At 38.3% G+C, this 19,036-nt stretch overlaps 1 protein-coding gene across 6 annotated transcripts in view; it reads left to right on the top strand.

Moving 5' to 3' along the window:
• Positions 1 to 19,036, top strand: part of LOC122560178 (receptor-type tyrosine-protein phosphatase T-like) — a 1,397,629-nt gene that overhangs the window by 857,675 nt on the left and 520,918 nt on the right. The gene's annotated exons all lie outside the window — the stretch shown is intronic.

Here is a 19,036-nt window from a genome sequence, read left to right as displayed (position 1 = left end):
CTCTGCCCGTCAGTCTGTCCTTACGATAACACGTGTATCCTTGAATATTCATTTCCCAGGCCCTGTCCACTTGAAGCCACGTCTCAGTTATCCCCACAATATCGTATCTGCCAATTTCCAAAAGAGCCTCATCTTATTTCTAATGCTTCGTGCATTCATGTATAGTATTTTTAATTTGTTACTGCCCTCATCCTTTCCATCAACTCCTAGTTCACTCAACCTTACAGCATGATCCCTTTTTGAGTTTTCTGCCTCATTGATTGCAGCATGATCCCTTTTTGTGCTCTAATATTTCCCCACCTTACTAATCTTAAAGTAGTTTTTGTTGTTTTTGGTACTCTGTCCAATCTGTTGAACTGCTACTTATCTTTATCTGTCTTTTCTTAAGAGACTTATACTGTCTTTGACTTTTTGAGTTTACCACAGGTGGTAGTGGTGGTGGTGGAGGGGGTGGGATGGGGGGGGCAGTCTGTCTCTTACATTTTTTACATTTCTTTGTTGGAATTTATCTACTCTGTGCTTTCTGAAATATTTTCTGAAGTGTTTGCCACTGCATCTCTGTTGACCTAACCCTTAACTTAAATTGCCAGTTCATATTTGATAGCTCTGCTTTCATACCCTGATAATTGCCCATGTTTAAATTCAAAATAGTAGCCTTGGACCCACACTTCTGTCCCTTAAACTGTACGCAAAATTAAATCATATTATTGTCATTGCTACCCAGGGATGCTTTGACTATGAGGTCTGTAATTAATCGATTTCATTGGTCAAAACTAGTTCCGGTATCATCATAACATGTTGGTCTAATAAATGGTCCCAAAGGCATTCAATGAATTTATTTTCTCAACTATTTTTTCCTATCTGATTTTTCCAGTCTACATGCAGTTTAAAATCTTCCACGATACTGCTGTATCCTTTGGACAATCTCTATTATTTCTGTCCTATCATTGGGTTTTGTTAAGGGGCCTACACACAACTTCCAAAAGTGATCACTTGCCTTTATAATTCCTTTCCTGGTTTTCTGAATATGGGTCATCTCTTACGATTCTGCTAATATCATCGTTAATTAACAGAACCACTAGTCCATCCTTTTCTAGTTTCCTGTCTTTCCAAAATGCCACATGCCCTTCAATATTTAATTCCCAATCTAGGTCATTGTGCAACCTTGTCTCAGTTATGGTCACTAGATTGTATTTATTTAACTCAATTTCTATTACTAGTTAGTCTGTTTTGTTTCAACTGTTGCATACATTCAAATTCAGTGCCTTAACTTATGATCCTTTTATTATTGTTGTAATCACTAATCGTGTGTGCTGATTGCACGAGGATCTGTATTCTCTGTCACTTCCTATTATTGTCTATCATTTCCTACATTAATTCTTTCCTCTTTTGAATTTTCCCAATATCTTATTCACCATAGCTTCCAAAATTTGGGTTCTTGCCCCCACTTATTAGATGGCACGATTGCTAATGGGTGGCACAGTGGCTCAGTGGTTAGCTCTGCTGCCTCACAGCGCCAGAGACATGGGATCAATTCCTGCCTCAGGCAACTGTCTGTGTGGAGTTTGCACATTCTCCCTGTGTCTACATGGGTTTCCTCCGGGTGCTCCAGTTTCCTTCCACAATCCAAAGATGTGCAAGTCAGGTGAATTGGCTGTGCTAAATTGCTTGTAGTGTTAGGTGCATTAGTCAGGGATAAATATAGGGTAGGGGAATGGGTCTGAGTGGGTTACTGTTCAGAGGTTCAGTGTGGACTTTTTGGGCTGAAGAGCATGTTTCCATACTGTAGAGAATCTATTTTCTTCTTAGTTTAAAACCTCTTCTACTTCTCTATGAAGTCTGCAAGAACATCAGTCCTAGTATGGTTCAGATGTAGACCATTCCACGAGGCCAGATCTTACTTTCCTCAATGTTGATGCCAGAGCCCCACAAATTGCATATATCACAGGACACCAATACAAATAAATCGCATTTAGGACTTGGCCACTACCAAGGCAACAGCACAAAAACGTTTATTTTTCCAAACCTCCAGGCACATAAAATTCAAATAAGACAAAGCATTGAATAAGAAATATAAGCACAATAAAACAGCTGCCTTCGCTTCAAGGGGAGTTACAAGGGCAGTGAGGTTGTTAATGACCAGTGCAAATGAGTTCCAAAAACAGTCATAAACATATTGAGTTCACGTGTCTTCTACAGAAAGCTTAATTGCAGGGAAGATTTAATTGTGTTTAATAAAAGTGATCAATGACTTGGTGCCACTTTATAATAATTTCAACATGTTTACAAAGGATCAGATTTGTGTCGTTTTTAATGCTGGTTATCCTATTTATATGTTTGCTCTTTCTAACAATTCAACATTGAAACCAATCTTCATTAACTCACAACAATTACACAGACATATTTGTTTCAATTTACTTTGTTCCAAAAGCACTTCTAGATGTTCTGTACATTTAATAAACCATCAAGTACACATTTGCCAGTTATAAAAATAGCAGTTAAAGGCAGTTCAGAAGACACACATGACATCAGTCTTGCTGTCCTAATGGCTTTGAGCTTTACGAACCAAGGAGGTAACAGGCATTTGTCCCAGTCTGTCTGAGTTAAGAGATTTCAGCCAAACAGGGAGTGTAGCACCATGGACAGCCTCACACAGCTGGGATAAAGATGGGAAAAAACAGCTTGGGTTCTTGCTACAGCTTGCTGTAGTAGCTGAGCTACGGAAAGGATACAAGCAGATTCTCATTGACGAATGCATTATATTTAGCTGTAAAACCTAAAACAATTAAATTGCTTCCAGCACTATCATTTAGGTGTCCTGCCAGAGCACATTAGGAGCAGTGGAAGAAAACAGAGAAATTTGATAGCTTCACAAAAGGAGACAAAATTGGACAGAAACATAAAAACAAATTGCATTCATTAAAGAATATTTTTTTTTTAAATTTCATAAACAATTGAAGAAAACAAGAATTCCAAACTCAGGTTCTCAAATGGTAGTCAGCTATAACACCTCTCATTAAGAAAATAGTTGTCAGGGGAATAAAGAATACACTTCTAAACTACTTTCTGTTGTAAATAGGTATCTAAGGGTCTGAAAGGGTTAATACTGAGGTGTGCTATAAACACCGCCCACTATGATGTCATATGGATGTGTAGGCAGAACAACTTCTGATCTTGATGGAGAGAGTCCTACCACTGGTCCTCCTCAAAGTCTGTGTAACTAGGGGTGGACCTTCCTTGTTTGTAGTTAAAGTTCATTTTATCAAATGAGTTTCCTTTTGCCTGGTCACTGGGGCACTGTGAAACTTTTCTCATGCAATCTTCTGCTCTTTACCTCATTAATTATACAACTGTGATCTTGGGTGCCTTTCTTAGGGAATTGCATCACTAAAGAGGCAAAGTGTTTGCCAATTCTAGGAACTTCATGCCATAGTGCCATACTTAACATCAAACTGCCACCACTTCAGTTGCTGTGAGGCAGAATCTGACTCTCACACTGTAATGCTTGACCTTTAGTACTGAGCACCTAGCCCACAGGAAAGAAAAGCTCACTCTCTAGTTTGCAAACAGGGGACTGGAGGTGTTGGTGGACAGAGTTCCGGAAAGTAGGGCTGTCCTTTTTTTGTATACTGTACAGGAGACTGTGCCACCAAACCAAGTCATCCTGGATCCAATTTGTCTTTTAAGTCAGTACCATGTCCAAGTGATGTGGGTCACCCAGCAATGCAGGAGGAACGTCAATTATTTTCAGCATTCCACAAGGATAAGTGTCACCATTTTGCTCTGCTACTTTGCACTCACAGAGCTATGACTCATTCTAGCTCTGACACTGCACACATCTCTCATCAGAGCTCATGGACTACCTCTCTCTACCTCTCTCACTATTGCACATATTTTGTCTGCTTAATGGCTCTTACCCACTTTATCCTTTCAAATTACTACCCTCTCCCGTCCTTTGCTCTCTCTCCTTATTCACTGGAGACACCTCACCACCTGTCCTGCTTGCCAATCACATATAACTGCTCTGCCTTCATGTACAATCCCTCCTTTAGTTGCTTTACATGATTTGGGCCAGCCAAATAACATTGGACATGATTTGACAATAAACAGTAGACAATAGGTGCAGGAGTAGGCCATTCTGCCCTTTGAGCCAGCACCACCATTCAATATGATCATGGCTGATCATCCTTAATCAGTATCCTGTTCCTGCCTTATCTCCACAACCCTTGATTCCACTATCCTTGAGAGCTCTATCCAACTCTTTCTTAAGCTATTTTGGAATGAAGCACATCCAGCTGGCACTTGCTACAAGTCTGATGCCAGTACAACACTGTACCATACATCAGCACATCATCCCTCAACCTTTCAGTGCTCCTCACCATGACAAGGTATCTACTTCTCCCTCTGTGCTACAAAGCAGTGTGAGCCATGGAGGCAGACAACCTATGGGTGAGCACGGACGACCGTGTGCTAAGAAAACCATGCAAGCCACATAGAGGTTTGTAAGTTTGTGCTGAAGTCAGTGAATGTGCGTGAAGAAAGCAATATGGAAGTAGGCAGAAGCTGGCAGCCTCTGAGTAAATGCAAAGTGAGTGGGTGCTGAGAGAGCAGGCTCAGGGGCATAAGATGCATCCTATGCAGCTACATGAAATATGTGTGTATCTCTGTGTGCAAAAGCATCTGGCAGAAGGAAGCTTTTTTAAAATTCATTCATGAGATGAGGACATTGCTGGTTATGTAAGCATTTATTGCTCACCTCAGATGAGAGTCGACCACATTGTTGTGGGTCTGGAGTCACATGTAGGCCAGACCAGGTAAAGTGGGCAGTCTCCTTCCCTAAAGAACATTCAACCCTTAATCTGCCATGGTGGAATTCAAACCCAGAGCACCCACCATTACTTGGGTTTCTGGATGAATAGTCAAAAAGTATGGCACTGGAAAAGCACAGCGGATCTGGCAGCATCTGAGGAGCAGGAGAGGTGACGTTTCAGGCATATGCCGCTGATCAGGAATCCTGATGAAGGGCTTATGCCCAAAACGTCAATTCTCCTGCTCCTCGGATGCTGCCTGACATGCTGTGTTTTTCTAGCACCAAACATTTCAACCCTGATCTTTAGCATCTGCAGTCCTCACTTTCTCCTTTCTGGATTAACAGTCCAGCAATAATACCACTAGGCCATTGCCTCCCCTTATAGGTGTCCTTGAGCTGTTAAAGGATTGGGGTGGTGTGTGCGTTGACCAACATCCAGCATGATGATGCGGTGAGGCTCTTGTACTGTTGCTGCTGAGCGCATTGATGATGGGTGAAGGGGGATAGTGGTCACAGTGCACATAGTGGCATGTGCATGGTGCCTGGCACAATATGTGCGAACTGAAGATGCAACTACTTATAGCTTGCATGATTGGATCATGTTCGGAGCAAAATTTGTTATTTAAAATTATTTGAATGTAAGAAATGTAAATTGCATTATTTTCACCATATTGTATTTATAAACTTACCCAAAACCAATTAACCCAAATAATTTAATTTAGCAATGAATTAGTTAATAGCCTATTAACCTTTTGTTTCGCACCTTATTGAATGTTTTTTGGAACTCTTAAGTAGGCAATATCTACTAGCATACTTCTATCTATTTATTGTTAAGACTTCAACATACACTAAGAATTAGTTATACATGATTCAGCAATCTGTCAAATCAACCTATGATTTTTAACAATGTTTTCTTAATAACATTTCCCTACAATTTACCTGTGCTCAAGAAAAAAAAAATCAATGACCTTAGCATTCTGCATTGGAGGCTTTTTTTTGCATTTATGCATCTTGTTGTTATGTGTAATATGTATGATGTCAAGCATCTATTAAATATTTGTCACCTTTCAGATGGTCAAAAGGATTAAAAACAAGGACAAATGAAACCAGTCAATTCTGCAGAATTTGTGACCTTAACAATCCTCTCTGGAGAATACAAGCCAGTGATTTATATCCGAGAGCCAAGCTACAGGAACTTCCCTTAATAAATGCCTTCCAACCTCCAAATATGTATTGTGTGAAAAATTCTACAGAGTAAATACCAATGTTGCGTTCTTAGCAAGACAGGACATTTAACTAGCTATGATTTGCAGATCCTTGACTGCTATGACCAGTTCTGTAGAAGATCATCAAATATTTTATATACTGCTATTTGACTTAATAGCTCTTGCATTAGGATATGACATAAAAATGGAAAGAAATGTGTATGTAGCAGATTGAAAGAGAGAGTTGCTGAATGAAACAAAATACAACTTGTTCTGTTTACTTTGAAGTAGCTTTACAACTTTCCCTATGTTAAATTAATAAAAGATAATCAGTTTCAAAGATCTGGGTCAATTACTTTAAAAAACTGAATCAAAGTAATTTTAAAACACCCTTTCTAGCTGTTTCCAAAATTCAATAGACCATGGTCAACTTTTAAAAAAAAAAATCAGTGAATAAGAAAAAGATATATAAAAAAAACAACCCTTAGCCACGTTTCTGTTCTTGACATTTTGATGGATATAGGTTCAGTAAGTTAGCAGTATAAGTGAAATCCTTTAGGCTTTCACAAAGACCAAAAACCAAATCTGATTCAGAAAGAGCAGAAATCTTTGTTTGAGGAATGGAAAAGGTCACAGTTTAATATTCATAAAAATGACAAATAATGACAGATTACTGAAGTGAGTTAAAGTCACAGGATATTGACTGTCTCAGATCAGAATTATAATTTTGAAGTTTACAGCAGCAAAAAAGAAATAGTATCTTTGCAGCAGTAAGGGAAGTGCTGAACTTTACATTTGGAAGTTTTTGAAGGCTGCCAGCACAACACTGGATGCTGAAATGCTGTAAATTAATAAAGTGTGTCATGAAGAATTGGAAGTACAGAGCAAATGAGTAATGCACACAATAAAATGAAAGATTTACTGAGTGCGATTGAGAATAACTGTTCCCAATTCCAACTGCAATATTCAGCACATTAGCTGCGCTTTTATCTTGCATTCTGTGCTTTGAATTTGTGTACTTATGATCAGCTTCTAACCCTATATGCTGTATGCTTGTTCATTTATTGTTATAAGAAATCAGAGCAGGAGTAGACCACATGGCCCCTCCAGCTTGTTCCAACATTCATTACAATTTTAGCTGATCTTCTGTCTCTACTCCATTCTCCCTCCTGTTTCCATTTCCCTTCATTTGCTGAGAAACCAAAAAGCTATCCATCCAAACCTTGAATATACTCCATGATGGAACATCATGAATCACTTTTGATGCAGCAATTTCCAACTATTTTGCCATTACCGCAATTTGAACCTGTGAGTTTTCCAGGTTTTTGTGTTTGACAGTCTTTTATACTTGATAATAAGAATTATTTTGTGGATACAATGTGACTTGTTACATTTCCTTCCACTGGAGATAAGATATTAGTCTTTCAAAATATGTATTATGTAATATTTGCCCCTGATCAAATTCAGCAGAATTTCTTCAAGTATTGAAAATCCTGGTTGATTCAAGTTTTCTACTTGGTCTGGATTAATATTTTCGGAAGAATAAGGGAGGTGGAACAGGATTCAGCTGTCTGCATACCACTGCTCATCATCTCTACTCATTAAATCAAATACTGAATGGCCAAATACTGAATCTCCAACAAGAAGGCACTACTTTAAAAGAATGGTCCTGAGTCCAGTTGTGGGTCTTGGCCAGAGGTTTAGGTCAGAGGCATCTGTAAACAGGAAGTTCAAGTTGTGGATCTGTTCTCTGGAGTTTAGAAGAATGAAAGGTGAACTCATTAAAACATGTCAGATTCTGAGGGGACTCAGAGGAGTAGATGCTGCTGGTGAAGGTGAAGGGGTATGGCAGATAGGTAAGGGTAGAGCGCTAATTTATGACTAAAATTCAGCTTGAGATATTGTTTTCTTGCACTGTAGAGCAGCAAATGGAATCAAATATGTGATTTGAGAAAGTTCAAGACAAAATAGCAGCTAGTCCACAAATAAGAAAATAATGATGAGACACTGAACATAAGCATTAATGATCCCAGAAAGATAGCAAAAGCTTCAAAGAGAAAGTCGAAAGATAACTTTCTAAAAGTTATTCAAATCAAAACAATTAGTTTTCCAATTAGGGAAGATAGTTAGGCAGGAGAAATATTAGCCCCTTTAAAAGTGATCAGATGATATTGTCAATGAAAATAGGGAAATGGCAAACTTATTGAATAATTATTTTGCTTCAGTATTTATAACAAACAGAGGTGTCAGCCCGCAAAACAACCCATGGTAATATTGAGTGAAGAACAGGGCCTCACTAAAACTGATGTCAGCAAAATAGCACTAAAGATGGAAATAATAGCACTGAAGAGCAACAAATTCCAAGGACCTGATTGTTTTGATCTTAGGTTTTCAAAGAAATTAAGTGACAGTACTGCCAGTGTCCTAGCTTTCAAAATTCTCTCACTTCAGGTGAGAGATGGAAATCAGGAAATTATAAGCCATCTAGCCCAGAAAGCCTGATGACAAAGGGTAGAATTGGAGCCATTCTTTACACTGTATTATAGGCTTTTGTTTATAGTGGTATTCTTTACATTACGTTCATGAGAGAGCCCACATAAGACAACTTATTCACTATTAGTTTAGATATGCTCACACAAAGAAGATTTCACTATTGTAAATAATAAACATGCATGTCTTAACCCAATCTCTGAATTTAGCTCTGATCCTGTCTTGGAACGCAAGTGAATTTCCACTTAATACTCATCACTTGCATAGAACTAAACACAACTAATGCTATTGACAAGCTTGACATCTTCTGTGTGCAAATTACTGATACCTATATTAAAGTTAGGATGACTGAACATCTTTTAAATTCTCAGCTAATCAAAGAAAGCCTGAATTTGTAGCTGTAAGAATGGTAGTTAGGCCAGTTATGGATTACTGCATGCAAGTCTGGTCTCCCTGATATTGGAAGGATGTTGTGAAACTTGAAAGGGTTCACAAAAGATTTACAAGGATGTTGCCAGGGTTGGAGGGTTTGAGCTATAAGGAGAGGCTGAGTAGAGTAGGGCTTATTTTCCCTGAAGAGGCTGAGCGGTGACGTTAGAGAGGTTTATAAAGTCATGAGGGACATGGATAGGGTAGGTAGGTAAGGACTTTTCCTTGGGGTGGGTAAGTCCAAATCTGGAGGGCACAGCTTTAGGATGAGGGGGAAAATTTAAAAGTGATCTAAGGGGTAACTTTTTCACACAGAGAGTGGCGCATGTATGGAATGAGTTGCCAGAGGAAGTGGTGGAGGCTGGTACAATTACAACATTTAAAAGGCATCTTTATGAGTATATAAATAGGAAGGGTTGAGAGGGATAAGGGAAAAATGCTGGCAAATGGGACTAGATTTATTTTGGATACCTGATCAGTATGGACAAGTTGGACCAAAGGGTCTGTTTCCATACTATCATATCTCTACGACTCTATGGCTTTCAAACGCTAATCATGTCTCATGAAAGTGACTGTGCGCAATTCCAGGTACCATATCTTGGGAAAGATACAATGTTTTTTGAGGGAATGAGGTGACATTTGCTTGAATGGTATTTGGATCCTTGGGGTTAATTTACAAAGAGAAACTACACAGGAAATCGAGTGTGTATAAGCAGAATTCAGAAAAATAAGGGTTGATTTTGCAAAGATATTTTCAAGATAATAAGAGGAAAAGGTTGGCTGGATAGAGAAAAATTGTGCTGGTTTGGGAATCGAGAACAAAGAGACATATTATTTTTTTCTAAAAGAAAGATCCATGACTTTTAAGAGTGACATTTGTAAATACTTCTATACACAATGGGTGCTAAAAGCTTGGCATTCTCTTCCACAAATGGCAATCATTGCTAGGTCACTTGTTAATTTTAAAATTCAGATTGATAGATTTTTAAAACCAGAGATATTAAAGGATGTAGGGGAAAATGAGCATTTGGAGTTAGGTCATAGATCAACTGGGATCTGATGGAACATTCAATGGCTTAACCCTGTTCATATATTTATATTTTTTGTGCCTTATGTCACAATTAAAACTGATTTTACTCATATACTTATAATTATTTTGCATCTTTACATTCCCTGAAATTTCAATCCTCTGAAATGTTTATTGACAAATAACTAGTTTTCTATTGAAAATGATCTTTAACAATTGTCTGCTGTGGTATACTAACCGCATAAATGTTCATCAACAATAATCTACTGAAAATGCAGTTTTAAAGGGGAAAGTGACATTAATATCCTAAGATAGATAACTTTAATTTTAAACGGAAATATTCATACAATTGAAGCAATGTTTCCTGTTCTGCTAATCAGCCTAATTTACATGTTTTGTTTCAGCAGAGAGTATAAATCATATTTAACAATCTTATTTAAATAGTTTTAAACCAGTAAAAGTGCCAAGACATTGCTGTTTAGGAAAACACGTTCTGAAGATAGACTTTTTCCTATTTTTTAAAATTACACATACATGTACATTTTTATTCTTGAAACACTGAAGTCTTGATGTGTGGATACACCCACAGTGTTGTTAAGAATGGAGTTCCAAGAAGTCAGTGAAGGAACAAATGAACAACAATATAGTTCCAAGTCAGGATGGTGTGCAGCTTGAAGGTGATGATGCCCCCATATATCTGCTGCCCTGGACCATCTGGTGATGTGCATATATATTATTAAACAAATCATGTTCGTGGTGAATTTCTTTACAAAGAAAATGCTCACGTATTAGGGCAATTCTTTCTTATTACTAATCATTTGGCTGTTAGAAACTGAGGCAATTTCTACCTTGATTAAACTCTTGGCTGGAGACATGAGGATTATAGTTGATGAACAAATATTTTCTGCAGAGAGCGTTTGTTGTAATTTTCTAAATAGTGAGAGTCCTTGGTATGTATGCTATGAGATGCAATCCCATCATAAACCTTAAATTAACATCTGTAATTCTGATTATGACCCTCATCATATGAAACACTTGCACTTAGAAATAGTTTTGAAAGGGAAAATTCCATGTAAATGAAGTAAAGGGGTTCGTTATTTTAAATGCTAATCTAGTCTTTTTCTGAGGCTATTAAATCAAAACTAATTCCACTATATGGAGGTAACTAAATCGATAAATTATAAACTATACTGTCCTATTGAAAATGTTCACATTGTCTTTGTAGATACTTGATACAATACAAAAATCATAACTGAAATAACTGGAAATTATAGAAGAAAATAATGTTTGTGATGCAACTGGAGATGAATGTTACATGGTGAATACTTGAAAAGTAAAATATTAGTTCTTTAGGTTTGCAGAGAGGTATTTTATACCATATCAGATCTATATCCATTAAAAATAAATGTAGAACTGTATAGCCACAGAAAAACAAAGTTAGATATAGAATAGATGTGTTTGCCATGTCATAACTATTTCATCAAAGGTTGACAGTAAATCTAATATTCCTTTCAACACTACAAGATATCTAATTTTTGTGGTGCCTGCTTTGTCTGATGTTATAATTGGCTGTATTGGCATTGAGTGTGACATTAGATAAAAAAAAAATCGTACATGCCAGCTGATTGCTTCTCTGATTAGACAAAGTCACATAACATTGTCTTGTGCTTCAATTAGCAGGATAATTAACCACGCAGGCTGCTTTTCTAAAGAAACACAAGTATAGGAGAGGCAATGATGAATGGATATATTTGATGTTTAAAAATAGAAAGTAAAAATAAAAGCTCCAGAAACATTAATTGTGTGTATTATCGAGCTGTAAGTAAAATTAAAGCAGAGAAATAGAAGAGAAGCTAAGTAAGAACTGATGAGACAACACTAACCAGGAAAACATGAATAATATTGATGTTTTACATCTTAATTTTAATTTAGTTTTTTTATATTGTGACATTATTAACAGATTAATGACATATTGGCTTACTTCCCAAAGATCTGACTAGCCCAGGTAATCTCAAAACTCAATTATTGCCACTCCCATACCACCCAATGCCTGGAGGAAGAACGCCTCATCTTCTGCCTCGGGACCCTCCAATCCCATGGCATCAATATGAATTTCACCAGTTTCCTCATTTCCCTTCCCCCCACCTTACCCCAGTTTCAACCTTCCAGCTCAGCACCCTCCTCATGACCTGTCTCATCTGTCTATCTTCCTCCCCCCCTATCCACTCCACCCTCCCCATCAACCTATCACCTTTACCCCCACCTCCATCCACCTATTGTACTCTCAGCTACCTTCCCCCATCTCTACCCTCCTCCCATTTATCTCTCCACCTCCAAGACTCCCAGTCTCATTCCTGATGAAAGCCTTTTGCCTGATCCTCAGATGCTGCCTGACCTGCTGTGATTTTCCAGCACCACACTCTTGACTCTAATCTCTAGCATCTGCAGTACTCACTTTCACCTAATCTCAAAACTTTTGTCTAACTTCCAGTCTTTCAAGAGTTAATTATATGTTTTTGGCATTTGATCTTAAAGATATTTGCCCTGAATCTTCTCCAGGGGAGGAGGAACACGAATGGCTCCACTAATCTCCAACCATAATGACAAATCTGTTGGAGTTGAGCAGAATCATGGAAAGCTGGGAGTTGCTGCATTGATTTCACAAGACAGAACTTCCATTTTGTGGTTACATAGGCCAGGGAAAATAATAGGGTGAGACAGTGTGTTTCATTAAGCTGAGAGTTCCTACTCCTGCACTACAGTTGAGACTCTACTTCCTGGGGAAGCTGGTACATCAGTGTACCAGCATCCGTGTCAAGCGAATTATGGCTAGGACCTCTAAGGCACAACCAACTGTAAACCTCCAGTACTTATTTTCCAAGTGATTTCTGCTACTGATTAAGTTCTTTGTTTTTTGAGTCATTGAAGTGTAGCTCAGGGACAGAACAGATTTTATATATCTCATTGCTGGGAATAGGTTGTAACGGTCTTTCTGACTGGTTTTCCATTGCTAGAATGTGAATCCGACAGAACTCAAGAATCTAACAAGTTGACACTGTATTGCAGAATACAATGCATCTTTAGGAAGAACTAAACATGAGCATGACACAAACCTTCAGCAGCTCATGGCAGTGGTAATAAACTTACTTCAAAAGTAAAATATCAAATCTACGTGAGCCAAATCAACTTCTTTTGTTCAGTCTATTCAATAGTCAGTATTAGAACTGTTGTTATCAAAATAGAAGATGTACTAACGATGGCCAAACCGAAAGATAAAGTTGATTTACAAAGGTGTTGCAGTTTCTTTGATGTTTTATCAGATTTTGTAATCAAGGAATCTCCTATTTGAGATTTCCTTCACAAAAACATGCCATACATATGGCAGAAAGCCCACCTACGTGTATCTTTAAGCTAAGGTAAGAGTGACTGCCCTTGACATCAAGGCAATATTTAACTGAATGTGACATCAAAGAGCTTTAGCAAAACTGGAGTCAATGGAAATTGGGAGGGAAAGAAATCTCGGCTGGTCAGAGTCTTTCCTGACAAAAAGCAAAAGGCTGCCATGATCCAGGACATCTTTGCAGGATTTTCTCATGGTAATACCTTTGGCCCAACTATTTTCAGCTATGTCTTCAATAACCAAAACTCCATCCTAAGGTCAAAGGAAGGGATATTCATTAATGGCTGCACAATGCTCAGCACCATTTTTGCCTGCTCAGATACTGAAACAATCCACGCCCAAGTGCAGAAAGACCTGAACATATCAGGCTTAAGCTGACAATTGGCGAGTGACATTAGCATCACACAAGTACCAGACAATTACTATATCCAACAAGAGAGATTCCGACCATTTTCCTTGGCATTCAAAGTCATCACAATAACTGAATTCCAACTATCAACATCCTGCACTACAGAAATTCACCAAAACTCCTTAACCAGTGCCTTCCAAACCCAAACCACTACCATCTAGAAGGACAATGGAAACAGATACATGGGAACACCAACACCTGCAAATTCCCCTCCAAGCCACTTACTATCTAGGCTTGAAAACATAATAGCATTCTCCAGTGTCACTCGGTCAAAATACTGGAATGTCCTTCCTAACTGTATTGTACATGCACCTGCATCAAATACACTACTGCATTTCAAGAAGGCAGCTTACTATCAGCTTCTGAAGGGCAACTGGGGACAGATAATAAATGCTGGATCAACCATCTGTGAATTAAGAAAACATTCAAAATTTCTCTCTCATCCACTAAATGGGTAATTCGATATTCTGATCTTGCTAAGCTTACTATATTGAAGTTGATGCTGATGCCATTTTATGCATGCTGTATATTTTAGTCCATATAACAGGTACCACAAATAATCAGGTTCTTCTTGAGTCAGATATCTTAAAATTTATTAATAACACTGGCTATTAACGAGACTGTGATACCACAAACTTACCACAGTCGAGGCTTCATGCTTAATTATATGACTGTACATGATAGATATATGACTAACTGACTATGTTGACTCTGATACAAAGAGAGAGAGATATGACCTGTGCCAGAATATCACACACCGAATACTCTATAACTATCTGAAATATATCAGTATATCCACTCTGGAACCTAAGCCATAACATGTAAAATAACTGCACAGAGGCCAGTACCATATCATCAAGTCACCCTTTATTTATATGTGCACAGTACATGAGCTCTGACCAACCAGCTCAGAGCCTGTCACTAAAATGAGCAGACTATTTATATCTGTCAGCCAGGGCTCCCTGATTGGCCCAGGTTAACAATGCCAATCAAGGATCTCATAGTAAATGAGATCCACCTGGCCATGGTTCCAATCACTACAATATACATCTCCCTTTGCCCTTTAAAGAATGGGAATCCTTTTTCTTGATAACATGTACAAGAATATGTACATATATATATATATCTACATTGACATAATACCATACATAACACATGACCAGATCTGTTCCTTATACATTTATTATTATCCAGCAGTGTAGCTTTACTTTGCACAGTGGTAGCTGTTGTCATGGATGGATATGTATCATTTGTCAAAAGTCATTTTTTGGCAGGATATCTTCAGTACTGGAGTCATCATCATGTATGACAGCTGGTTGATAGTATGCAATTCTTCACAGGACTTGACCATTGCTCATTATCACAAGATATGATGTTGGCTGCACAGAGCAACATATATATTTCTGTGAACCCTTTGTCTGTTCTAAATTCTTAAGCTTGTATACTTTGTCCTGGTTCAAGTTGGGATTTGGTCTGCATGTCATTGGTTATACTCTTGTAGCGTTTCTACCTTTTTTCCAACAATGTGTTATGTACATAAGGCTGGGTGATGAGGTGCATAAAAGGGACAAATTACACAGATTTATCTACATGTAGATAGGCTACAACACATACATGTAGGTTGCAGTCATATGTAGGCCAGACTGAGGGAAAATAGCAGATTTCTTTCCCGAAAGATATTAAGGAAACAGATTTTTAGATCAATCGACATTGCTTGCACTATTCTACATTTCTATTGAATTCAGATATCATCACTTGCCACAAGAGAATTTGAACCCATGTCCCCAGAACATTAGCCTCGGTTTCTGGAATACACATCTAGTGACATTACCACTATGCCAGCATCTCCTTTAAATTATATGCAGGTTGTATTCACTCAGATACTGGCAGAAAACTCCAATTTTCAACTTGAAAAAGCAGGTACCCGGCAATTGCAACTTACCAGCATCTTCCCCAGACATCCGTCCATGCATTCCCCAACATCTTAGGGCATGTTCCATGGAAGTTGACATCAGAAAAGCACCAAAATCACATATCATCATGGTCCATCTCACACTGACTTCCGATGCAGTTCAACACTTTGCTATTGCATTTTGGAAGTCATCAACACTTTCCATTGCAATTCTGCTGCCAAGCCTCTTTGCACAAAGGGACAGGCACCTAGCTCATGCATTGGAACAAAATGCATCTCATAGGTCTTATGTTAGCAGTCATTGTATTCTAGCGCTCACTTAGTCAATTGCTCACAGCATCTCTGCCTTACCTTTTATCGCAGAAAGAAAGCCAGGCAGTTGCTATGTTTGTGAGCAATGATCAGTCAATGGCATTGTGCTGTGGCAATGTCATTCCTACATCATAGGAAGCAGCTGATGTGGTGAACACGTTGCATGTGCTTCAACCAAATGGCCATATTTTAAATTCCAAGTGGAATACCCCTTAGTTAGTCAATGTGGGTGACAGTCCATCTTCAGTCCGAAAATGTGGTGAAGTATCTCAAGTGAGTAAGTAGGAAGCTCAGACGGCAATAAGGATTAGTAATTTGGGAAAATGGGGTGGGTGAGAGCTGTTGAGGGAAGTTACTGCATACAATATTGAAAGCGATAGACCACAAGCTTTAGTGGAAGGTGGAATTAGAATGAGTGTGACATAGCTGAAAGAAGGTGACAGCACTTACCCTTGTGAAGCACAGCAAGCCATTCCATTTTTAATGGTCCTGTTGCATGTTCCTATGAACCATGGATACAGCATCATATTCAAATGTATTACCGCTCCTCCAGGAAATGGGGACAAGAATTTAACAATTATGACCACATTCAAAATTCAGTAGTCGGCCAAAGTCTGCCAGGAGTGAGTTGACCACCCATTTTACATCCTGCCCAATTTGCATTTCCGCTGATGAAAGGGAAATCAGTTTACTATTCTGCCTCGAGGTAAAAGTGAATGAACATATTCCCAGCACTGCTATCCTGCCCAGCTCTTCAGCACTGGATGCATAATTTCAATCGTCAATCATAGTGAAAATGATTGATCTAGTAAATTTAATGCAAGGCTTGTGCCTGTTTGATTGCTTGCAGATTTACAATAACCTATGTTTGTGTCTTGCCACACCACTAAACAAATTAATGCTCTTTCTTTGTCAATAATTTTGCCAGTGTCAGTAAGTCTTGCTGACTGCTTGCCATACAGTGGGTCATTCCTTATTTGCAAGCTATCTTTGGTTTATAGCCATCACCCTTTTAATTACACTTTTTTCTCCTGTGCTGCATAAATGTCATGAATAATTTAACAATAGCTTGTGTAATGTCAAATTGATTATCAAATATTTGAATAAATTAAATGAAAATACCTCACTCTGAAGGCTCCTACCAACAGGTGTATACATTAGAATTTAACTGAACATATTAGCAATCCTTTCATATCTATTCTGACATTCGAGATACAGTGAAATTACTTAGAAGTGTATCATGATTTATTTGCTGCTTATGGACAGAAACTAGTGAAGTATGTGGCAAACAAAGTAGTGAAAACACATTGGGGATTTTAACCTTACTCACACAATGAAAACATGGAACATGGACAGTAAAAATGTACTAAGTTTCTTAAATGGGGTAAAGTTAGCCAGATTTTGCGATTTCTCCAGAGCATATTCCAGATGCTGAGGAGCCAAATTCATCGATGTTATTAACATCAGGACAGCATACTCATTTCTGCTGAACTGAGTAGGAATGTTGCTATGGCTTTCTTATTCAGCTGAATACCAAGATAAAAGTCAACTTGAGATTGTGTTAGATGTTACATTTGTCCATTTAGGAAATGATAATGATGCCCAGTTAGAGTTGCTGTCACTTCATAGTATCATGACGCTAGATACAGGAAACTAACTGAAACCAAGGAGACAGTAAGGATTACAGATGCTGGAAGTCAGAGTCAATAGATGTGAAGTTGGAAGAGCACAGCAGGTCAGACAGCAGGTCTGAGGAGCAGGAAAGTCAACGTTTTGGGCTGAAATCTTTCGTCAGGACTGGTTTCAGCCTGAAACATTGACATTCCTGCTCCTTGGATGCGGTTTGATCTGTTGCACTCTTCCAACTTCGCATGTATTAATTGAAACCCAGCATCTGTTGGCAGTTAAACTCTGTCCCCCACCCCTACCAACCCAGTTAAAGTGCTCAGTTGAAGAAACAATGTTTAGATAATGGGCTTTAAGAGATGCAGTTACATTGTTAAAAGGTTTTACACTCTCTAGTTTGTACAAAGTACATAGCAAACAGTATAAAGTAAAGGGTATGACTCCAAAGCATGTACAGAAGCAAAGGGACCTGGGTGTACATGTGCATAAGTCATTAAAGGTAGCAGGATAGTTGAAGACCCATGGTTAATAAAGCACACAGTGTTATAGGCTTTATCAATGGAGGCATACAGTACGAGCACAAATGGTTAATGCTGATTTTTTTAAGACATTAGTTAGACCTTAGCTGAAGTATTACATACAGTTCTGGATGCCACACTTCACAAAATTTGTGAACTTTTATTGGAGAGAATGCAGAGGAAGACTACAGGAACGGTTCCATAGATGAGAAAGTTCAGCTAAACAGATAAGTTGCAGAAGGTGTTTGTTTACCGGTGCGGGGGTGGGGGTGGGGGTGGAAGGGGAGGCAGAATAAAAGATTTGCGAGAAGTTTTCAAAATCATGAGGTTTCTGTACAGAATGGATAGGGACAAACTGTTCATATTCATAATGGATCAAGAATGAGAGGCTTAGAGAAACAAATGTGAGATGAGAAAAAGACTTTTTCACGCAGCAAGTGGTTACAGTCTGGAATGCATTGCCTTGGAGCTGCCATTCAAAAAGGCCTTAGGTGATTGTTTCTATTCAAACAATATGCAGGATTATGGATAGCAGGCAGAAGAATAGCAATAATTCATGATAGTCATCTGGAGAGTAGGTGCAGACACAATGGGCTGAATGGCCTCTTCGTGCCTTCTAACATTTCCATGTTTCTCTTAGTGACTGAAACTGCTCACAAACGCTATATCAGAGAATGTTTTAAATGGATTTTATTTCCTTGATACTTTGTGTCCTTGTATTTGACAATTGCAAAACAGATCATTTTGCAACTTTGTATTACTTATAGCAGCTATCTGTGTTTTCTCATCACATTGCTGATTCCCTGTTTAAGATTCATACATTGACATTTACTGAGGTATTCAATAAGCGATGCAAAATGACTTGAAGAATGGACACCTGGGACATACCCAAAGGGAT

The sequence above is a fragment of the Chiloscyllium plagiosum genome, chromosome 20 (assembly GCF_004010195.1).
Source record: "Chiloscyllium plagiosum isolate BGI_BamShark_2017 chromosome 20, ASM401019v2, whole genome shotgun sequence".
NCBI classification, from domain to species: Eukaryota; Metazoa; Chordata; class Chondrichthyes; order Orectolobiformes; family Hemiscylliidae; genus Chiloscyllium; species Chiloscyllium plagiosum.
The sequence above is the reverse complement of the archived record's forward strand: the minus strand, read 5'-3'. Positions and strand labels throughout refer to the sequence as shown.